Source organism: Oncorhynchus tshawytscha, linkage group LG10, assembly GCF_018296145.1.
Source record: "Oncorhynchus tshawytscha isolate Ot180627B linkage group LG10, Otsh_v2.0, whole genome shotgun sequence".
In the NCBI taxonomy this organism is placed as follows: Eukaryota; Metazoa; Chordata; class Actinopteri; order Salmoniformes; family Salmonidae; genus Oncorhynchus; species Oncorhynchus tshawytscha.
This window is the reverse complement of record NC_056438.1, coordinates 70664521-70673712: the sequence shown is the minus strand read 5'-3', so window position 1 is coordinate 70673712 and position 9192 is coordinate 70664521.

The window sequence follows — 9192 nt, the reverse complement described above, 5'->3', positions numbered from 1 at the left end:
AACCCCTATTTTCGAGACTCTGTACACCAAACCCTTTTTCATGATGAAGTGGGGAAAACTATTAGGCATCATCCCAACATTTATGGGAGTACCATCTACGACCTGCACGTCTGCTCTGGCTTGCTGCAGGGTTGGATCCTGGTTTTGGGCCGTCCCAAAATTAGTCAAGGACCCTGCCAGGTCTGCTGGTTCTAGATCGTCGTCCTCTGGATTCAGATCTACCCCAGCCCCACTAGTACCGGGCTGTTCGTTATCAGCGAGGTTTGCCACTTCATCCTCCTCCTCCCCTACTAGCACCTGTGATGTTGTCCCCTGGGAGACCTCTTTTCTTGGCTTTGGTTGAAGGCCCCATGCTTCTTCCTGCTTGGTCGGAGTTGTTGGCTTCTCAAATATGCCATTCTTGTGGCCTAACTTCGCAAAGTTAGGAAAGTCTCTTCCCAATATTACATCATATGGCATCTTTGGGACCACACCGACCTCAAAATCCAGCAGACTGTCCTCTGTTTGTATGCTCACTAAGGCCGTGGGGTACAGACGGGTATCCCCATGAATGCATGTAACACTGATATTCTGTCTTGTATCCAGTTTATGAGTCGGCACTAGGCCTGCAACGACCAGGGTTAGCATACTGCCGGAATCCAGCAGTGCTTCAACCTCTTTCCCTTCAACCTGCACATATGTTCGTTTCTTGATCTTTCAAGTACAGTGGTTACAACAGGACATGCATACCGTATATCATCTTCATTTTCACCAAGGTTACATTGCATTGGCTCTTTAATAGGGCAGTAGGCTGCAATATGTCCTGGTTGAAAACAATTGTAACAGATAATAGGGGTTCGGGGGGGAGACCCCCCGACACCCAGTCCCGGTTTCCGTTTTTTCCCTTAGTGTCTTAGCCTGATTCTGATTCTTTCCTCATGGCCCCACGCTGCTCTCTTACCCCTCTATATGTTGGGACAGCCTTACCCTGTCCGCTGGTTCGCCCATGCCTGGGGAACGGGAATCTTTCCTCCTGTGCCTGCTCAGCTGTTCCTGCCGTACAATACCGTTCAACCAGGCCCACGAGATGGTCGGCGGAAAGTACCTCGTTCTGGCCAACCCATCGTCTCACTTCTTGGGGTAGACCTCGCTGAAACTGGTTGAGTACGATGGTCTCGACAATCTCGGCGGATGACCGGGTCTCTGGTCGCAACCATTTCCGTGCCAGGTGAATCAAGTCGAACATCTGTGTTCGTGGGGGTTGTCCCGGTCGGTAGGACCAATGGTGGAAGCGGTGTGCCCTCACGGTATCGGTCACTCCCAGTCTAGTCAGGATCTCTCCCTTTAGTTTATCGTAATCCTGTGCATCTTTCAACTCCAGGTCGAAATACGCTTTTTGAGCGTCCCCTGCCAGTTATGGTGCCAGAAGCCCTGCCCATTCTTCTTTCGGCCACTTCTCCCTCTCTGCCGTCCTTTCGAAGGTGGTAAGATATGCTTCCACATCATCCTGCGCTGTCATTTTTTGAAGAAAATGATTGGCCCTCCTCTGGGTATTTGCAGCTGGTAATTGAGCCCCAATTTGGTCTGCTAGCCCCTTTAGGCCTTCTCTTAACTCCCGGGTGTTTCTCTCTTGCTCTTCTGTGAGCAGCTGGTTGGTGCGGTGCTGGATCTGTAACGTGTCCTGATACATTCGCATTGCATCCTGATGAACTATTTGTTGAGCTCTAGTTGCCTCTTGTTGGGCGGCCGCCGCTTGTAACAGGGCCTGTATGGCTCCCTCCATACTCATTTTCCTGAAAAACTGTCCTAACCAAACAAAGCCAAAAAAAAAAAAAACCTGACTCCCCTTTGGAGTGCTAACTGAACATTTATTTAATTTTTCCTTCTACCTAACCAGTGGTATGTTAGTCCATGCCCGCATTCTCCACCACGTGTGGCAAACCTCTTCAAGGTTAGGAGCGTTTGTCACAAATTAAATGGTAAACTGTCACCAAATCACCCAAGAATGAGAGTTCTTGCGAACAGGACAGTACCTGTTTGTATGTTTCTCCGTCCTGGTCCACCCAGGCCGTAGGCGAGGTCAAGGATAGCAGGGTTCGGTACACGAATCGGGTTCTCGGTAGGTCCAGGTTCAAACGCCAACAGGTAAATCCAAAACAATCCAGGTCATACACGGTAAATCCCGCCAATCTCTATTGTCTCTTTCTCTATTGTTCATAGATTCTTCCAGCACTCTCTCTTCCTCTTCCTGGTTTTTCTTGACCCTTTATCTGTGGGTCGGCTCCACCTTCTGAGGGTTCCCCTTGCTTCTGGGACTTGTAGTTTTGGCGGTCGGCCATTTTGTGATCTGTAGTTCCATTTTAGTGATCGGGCAGAGCCCGTTTATTAGTTCTGCTCTCACATATCTGCCATTTATCACTCGACCCCCTTCTTTGCCACAATACGTTTTCAGACCCTTTGCTATGAAACTCAAAATTGAGCTCAGGTGCATCCTGTTTCCAATGATCATCCTTGAGATGTTTCTACAACTTGATTGGAGTCCACCTGTGGTAAATTAAATTCATTGGACATGATTTGGAAAGGCACACACCTGTCTATATAAGATCCCACAGTTGACAGTGCATGTCAGAGCAAAAACCAAGCCATGAGATCGAAGGAATTGTCTGTAAAGTGCCAAGGCAGAATTATGTCAAGGAACAGATCTGGGGAAAGGTACCAAAACATTTCTGCAGCATTGAAGGTCCCCAAGAACACAGTGCCCTCCATCAGTCTTAAATGGAAGAAGTTTGGAACCACCAAGACTCTTCCTAGAGCTGGACACCCAGCCAAACTGAACAATCGGGGAAGAAGGGCCTTGGTCAGGGAGGTGACCAAGAACCCGATGGTAACTCTAACAGAGCTCTAGAGTTCCTCTTTTGAGATTGGAGAACCTTCCAGAAGGACAACCATCTCTGCAGCACTCCACCAATCAGGCCTTTATGGTAGAGTGGCCAGACAGAAGCCACTCCTCAGTAAAAGGCACATGGACAGCCCACTTGGAATTTGCCAAAAGGCACCTAAAGGACTCTCAGAACATGAGAAACAAGATTCTCTGGTCTGACGAAAGCAAGATTGAATTATTTGACATGAATGCCAAGCGTCACGTCTGGAGGAAACCTGGCACCATCCCTACGGTGAGGCATGGTGGTAGCAGCATCATGCTGTGGGGATGTTTTTCAGCAGCAGGGACTGTGAGATTAGCCAGAATCGAAGCAAAGATGAACGGAGCAAAGTCTAGAGAGAGCCTTGATGAAAACCTGCTCCAGAGTGCTCAGGACCTCAGACTGGGGCAAAGGTTCACCTTCTAACAGGACAACAACCGTAAGCACACAGCCAAGACAATGCAGGAGTGGCTTCGTGACAAGTCTCTGAATGTCCTTAAGTTTCCGAGCCAGAGCCCGGACTTGAACCCGATCTAACATTTATGGAGAGACCTGAAAATAGCTGTGCAGCAACGCTCCCCATCCAACCTGAGAGTTTGATCTTCAGAGAAAAATGGGAAAAACTCCCCAAATACAGGTGTGCCAAGCTTGTAGCGTCATACCCAAGAAGGCTGTAGTTGCTGCCAAAGGTGCTTCAACAAAGTACTGAGTAAAGGGTCTAAGTACTTATGTAAATGTGATTCACCTTTTTTGGGGGGTGATTGTGGGGAATTGTGTTTTGATTGATGAGGGGAAAAAAAACTATTTAATCCATTTTAGAATAAGGCTGTAACGTAACAAAATGTGGAAAAAGTCAAGGGGTCTGAATACTTTCCGAAGGCACTGTTTGTGCGTGCCTGTGTTTTCTTACTGTGAGTTCTCTCCATCCGTCATGCGTAGGATGATTGTAGCTGCTTCCAGGTTTCTGTCTCGGCTGCAGTCGTCTTTCAGTGAGACAAAGCCACTGAGGTCCATCTTCTCCACATACTGCAACAGATCAACAGTACAAACGCAATGACATATCAGACTTAGTGTGTAACAGTTACGTGAGTGTCCTTGGCATTATTGAAGAAGAATAGTGTTCCCACACAGACAGGTCCACAGCCGCTGAGAGATCTGTACACACAGACAGACCGAGATACGCAGAGAGATTCAGAGGAAATCAGAGACATATTGGAGCTGCATACCAGTTTTTCACTGAAAAATCTTAACATTATCGTACATTGTTACCTCATACTCAGTCTCTCTCACCCATAAAACCTTGTTTTTCCGCCATAGGGGATTTTAGAAACCCTTCAAATCAGAGCGGTCTTTCGTGTAGCTTATCCTGGTGTAACGTTTTGACAACCGTGTAAATCTCTCTCGTACAAGGTGACTTATCAATATATTCGCATGTATTTACCGCCAACAAATGAAATGCTAATTGGCTGCTAATGTGGCTATCATAAAGAACTACACCATGATTTTCTAGACGAGACCGTCGAATCAAGGCAAAGGTAAGAATCTCTGGATTAACTACCTAATGTTAGCTAAATGTAGTAATCAATGAATAGGCTACTTTTCTTAAATGTAACTGTTAGCAAAGGAGTCAGCTAGAGATGACATGCAGGAGCTTGCAGGGATTTATGGTCTTGCATGATGTCTTCTTTGGTGCTAATTAGCATTTGCATATCTGAGAGTAAATAGAGCTGAACATATTAATGAAAGCCATCTTGTCCGCGAGAGATTTACATGGTTATCAAAACGTCACGCCAGGGTAAGCCTACACAAAACACAGCCCGTATTTTAAGTGTTTCTTTAATCCCCTGTTGGAAAAATGAATGGCGGAAAAACGATTTGAACCATTCCCTGTTTGACCGCTAGGTTTTATGGGTATTATGACACCTCCAATCTGGGGATCTATAATGATCCCAGGGGATGAAAAGCATTAAAAGCATTTCTACAATCAATTCACTAGTATGGTCATTTAGACTCGCTACTGTGTAAAGGAAAAGGCTCTTGGATTCTAGGAAAAAAGGATGAATAGACTAAAAATGACAATGCCGAAGGGACAGTTATATTCAAGCATAGGCAACCAGAAGTGACAGATCCTCCTCATTGCCTTTTTAATGACAGTTCAAAGGTTAGGAATGCTTGTGACATTCAGTCAGAATTGTGAGCTAAACATTGACAGCTGTCATTTTTTTTTTAGATTGGTAAGTTATCTGGCCGCTAGACTAAGTTAGTAATCATGTTTAATTACCAGCCTGGGGAACCTCATTGATCTTGTTAGCAGTTTTTAATATATCTGAGTGAGACTGACTAACATTTCTCTACACCCTAAGGCAAAATGTGTACAATTGAAGGAAATTATCTGTAAAACAGCTCAATAACCTCTCCGACCCATGGCAAAATGAGTATAATTGCAGGAAAGGAGTTATAAAATGGCTAAATCTTCTCGCCGCCCCATGGCAAAATGTGTTGAATTGCAGCAAACTTGCTTTAAAAACAGCAACATTTTCTCTAGCCCCATGGCAAAAAAAATGTAATTGCACAAAATTAACTCTAAAATTTAAAAAAGTAATGTGGGTACACAGGCCAGCGAGCAAATGGGCCCCCTCCTGATGAGTTGACATTTTTTGTGGCCCCTACCCCCATCAAAGTTGCCCATCCCTGGTCTATATAATAGGCCTGCCTGTACATTCTTTGTTGTTATTGACATAATGACAGGTCCTGCCTTGACTCGGCTACAATCACTGGGCCATTTCTGCAGTGTTATCCAATCTAGTTCAGTGTCCAACTGTACAGTCATTGGTCCAACCCTAGGGTAATAGTGGTATGCTTAGGCGCTTAATTAATTCAGACTCCAGTTCAGTCTACTTTAATAACAATCACTTCTGAGTAAGAAGCAAGTGAAGTACACCACAGTATGTGGACACCTCTTCAAATGAATGGATTCGGCTATTTCAGCCACACCCATTGCTGACAGGTGTATAAAATTGAGCACACATTCATGCAATTTCCATAAACAAGCATTGACAGTAGAATGGCCTTACTGAAGAGCTCAGTAACTTTCAATCTGGCACCTTCATAGGATGCCACCTTTCCGAGAAGTCAGTTCATTGAATTGCTGCCCAGGTTAACTGTAAGTGCTATTATTGTGAACGGGACAGCCGAGTGCTAAAGCGTCCTCAGTTGCAACACTCAGTACGGATTTCTAAACTGCCGCTGGAAGCAATGTCAGCACAAGAATTCTTCGTCAGTAGCATCAAGAAATGGGTTTCCATGGCCAAGCAGCCGCACACAAGCCTAAGATCACCATGAGTAATGCTAGGTGTTGGCTGGAGTGGTGTAAAGCTCGCCACCATTGGACTCTGGAAACACGTTCTCTGGAGTGATGAATCATGCTTCACCATCTGGCAGTCCGATAGACAAATCTGGGTTTGGTGTATGCCAGGAGAACGCTACCTGCCGCAATGCACAGTGCCAACTGTAAGGTTTGGAGGAGGAGGAGTAATAGTCTGGGGCTGTTTGTCATGGTTCTGGCTAGGCCCCTTAGTTACAGTGAAGGGAAATCTTAATGTTACAGCATACAATTGCATTCTAGATGATTCTGTGCTTCCAACTTTGTGGCAACAGTTTGGGGAATGCCCTTTCCTGTTTCAGCATGTCAATGCCCCCGTGCACAAAGCGAGGTCCATAAAGAATGGTTTGTCGAGATTGGTGTGGAAGAACTTGACTGGCCCGTACAGAGCCCTGACCTCAACACCATTGGGGTGAATTGGAACACCGAAACTGCTAGCCAGGCCTAATCTCCCAACATCAGTGCCGACCTCACTAATGGGCGACACCTTAACACAGCATGCAATGCAACGCACCAACCTTTTCGTTCCGGCCCGTTTTTCCAAGTATCCTTCGTAGTAGCAGGTCGGGAGCTGCGCCCTGGTTCCCTCCGACCCCTAGCGCTGTTTCTTAGGTGTAGCAGCCAAGGGCACGCCTTCCTTTTATGAGAACGCCATGGATATCTGCCAAAAACTGACTGTCGTGCATGTCCTTTTAATGGACATGTCAGTCAGAATAGGACGTGTCAGTCGGTATAGGAGATGTCATGTGGTTTATTGTGCAGTTTGCATTGATTGATTCGGTTAGGCTTCTTCAGTAGGTTGAGCGATTGGTTGTGACATCTATTGCTTGAATATTATAACACACCTGCTTGGAAATGTATTTCAAAGCCTGACAGACCAATGTATTTTTCACAACTGACTTGTTTTTTAAACCACTGATTAGATAGTCCTATTAATTTTAGCTACCTACAGGAGCATGTAAATGAAAATGGATGTACAATAGACAACTACAACGAAAGAATATGAAGAGAGACTTTTCTGGAAATTGTCATTTATATGTAAATGAAGGTATCATTCACATCCCCCTGAAGACACATCCAGCAGACGGAGGGCCACTTCATTTTCCTTCATATTTATTTAAGAAGCGATCGGACAACATTCCCCATTTACATCGTTGCAAAAATATACAATAAATGACAATACAAAGATAATAAAAGAATCCACATAAAGATAATCCTGCCTTGGTTCAAACCTCGATCCACGGAGAGCGTAAATTACCAAAAACACAGAGCCTCAAAATAAGGCATCATCGCTGAAGCAAGACACATAACCTATAGACACATGCAGGCAACGAGCAATTTACAATGGACACTTCACAAAATGACTCTGTATATTAAAATAAAGCTGCTATTAAGATAATACTCGTAATATCAAAATATGATACTCCTGTGGGATTTGGTAGAAATACCCATCTTCGAATGTAGTGTGAAAAACATAAATAGATTGTCACCAACTGCATTAGAATAGTTGAAGACAACGACACCAGTCCGCAAAAACGGACATGCTTGATCTGAGCCCTTTGTTACATTACTCATAGACACCGGTAAACAAGGTACTTAGACAACTGGAGCTCCTTCCCCCCCTGCCTGCCTAGTTCCTTTTATTTAGGCTAATGGGATGTGGTAACCCACACCTGAACATTAATCACCTACAGAGGCACTAAAACCCATGTTAACACAACAAATATAGCCCAAGAGACATGTAAACATTAAGTCAGGAGGAACGTGTTTAGTTTATGCACATAGGATAGTCGTTTTTTTTGGTAGAGCTGCATGTTCTAGGGAAGGAGTGGAAGGTAGTAGTGGAGAGGGAGATGGGGGGGGTTTATGTCGTGACCTTTGAGAGACAGTGTTTGAGGGGGTGGATTAAGAGATGTCTGAAGGGGGTTTAGGGATGAAAATGGGAGAACGGGGCAGGTGTGAGAAGGGTAGGAGGCGAGAGGGCAGCGGAATGGGGGCAGATAGCCAGTGAGTGGGGGTAGGGTATAAGCTGTCCTGTGCCTATTTCAACATAAAAACAATGCGTATGTTCCGCTTACAATTCCATGGGTGCCGTGAAGGAGTGTAGCAACTAGATAACGAGGGTAGACAGTTATCGGCTGTGGGTAGGGCTCATCACAGTTCTGAGGCTCTGGGTAAAAAAAGGCGTAGCTTGAATTGAAACACCCAGAAAGACTAATAAAGTCCATGGTCATATACAGTACTATTTCCTGTCTCTCCCACCCATCCACACCATGGGGTGACACGTGTAAATACAAAAACAACCCTTCTTTCAAATCCCCTTTTGGCAGTGGGTTGGATGGAACAGTCCCTGTGGTTATATCCTCTGAAGAGATGGGTTTAGGGCCATTAAATATTGTGTGGATGAAGGGCAGGTTGTAGGCGGGTGGGTTGAATAAAGAGAAAATAATACCTTAAAAAAAAATCCATAAATGTATAATTCTTGTGCAATTTATATATTCAGGCTACATTGAGGTATTTCTTTCATTATATTAGGCTATCTAGCATTAGTGCATTAAGCCTAAACTTTAGGGCCTACCTGTACGCACGGAACTAGCCTATACACCAATCACTTTTAGGAACAGGCAGAAAAAAAATCAATCCATGGAGGCAAAAAGGACAATGTTGGAGTTTCAATAAGAGAAAAGCTACAAAAGGAGAGTTGAAAATAAAGAGAAGGGAGGGCCAGAAAAGTAGTGTTTGGGAAAGATGTGGTGAGGAGGTAAAAGAGGATGATAGTGCCAGCTATGTTATGTGATGATTGTGAATTAAAAAACATGAGCTGGCGAACACCCAGAAAAAAATAGTTTGTGTGGAGGTGCTGACTAACGGCGAATAAACTATCAAAATAAAGTTGCGCACTCCATGTAT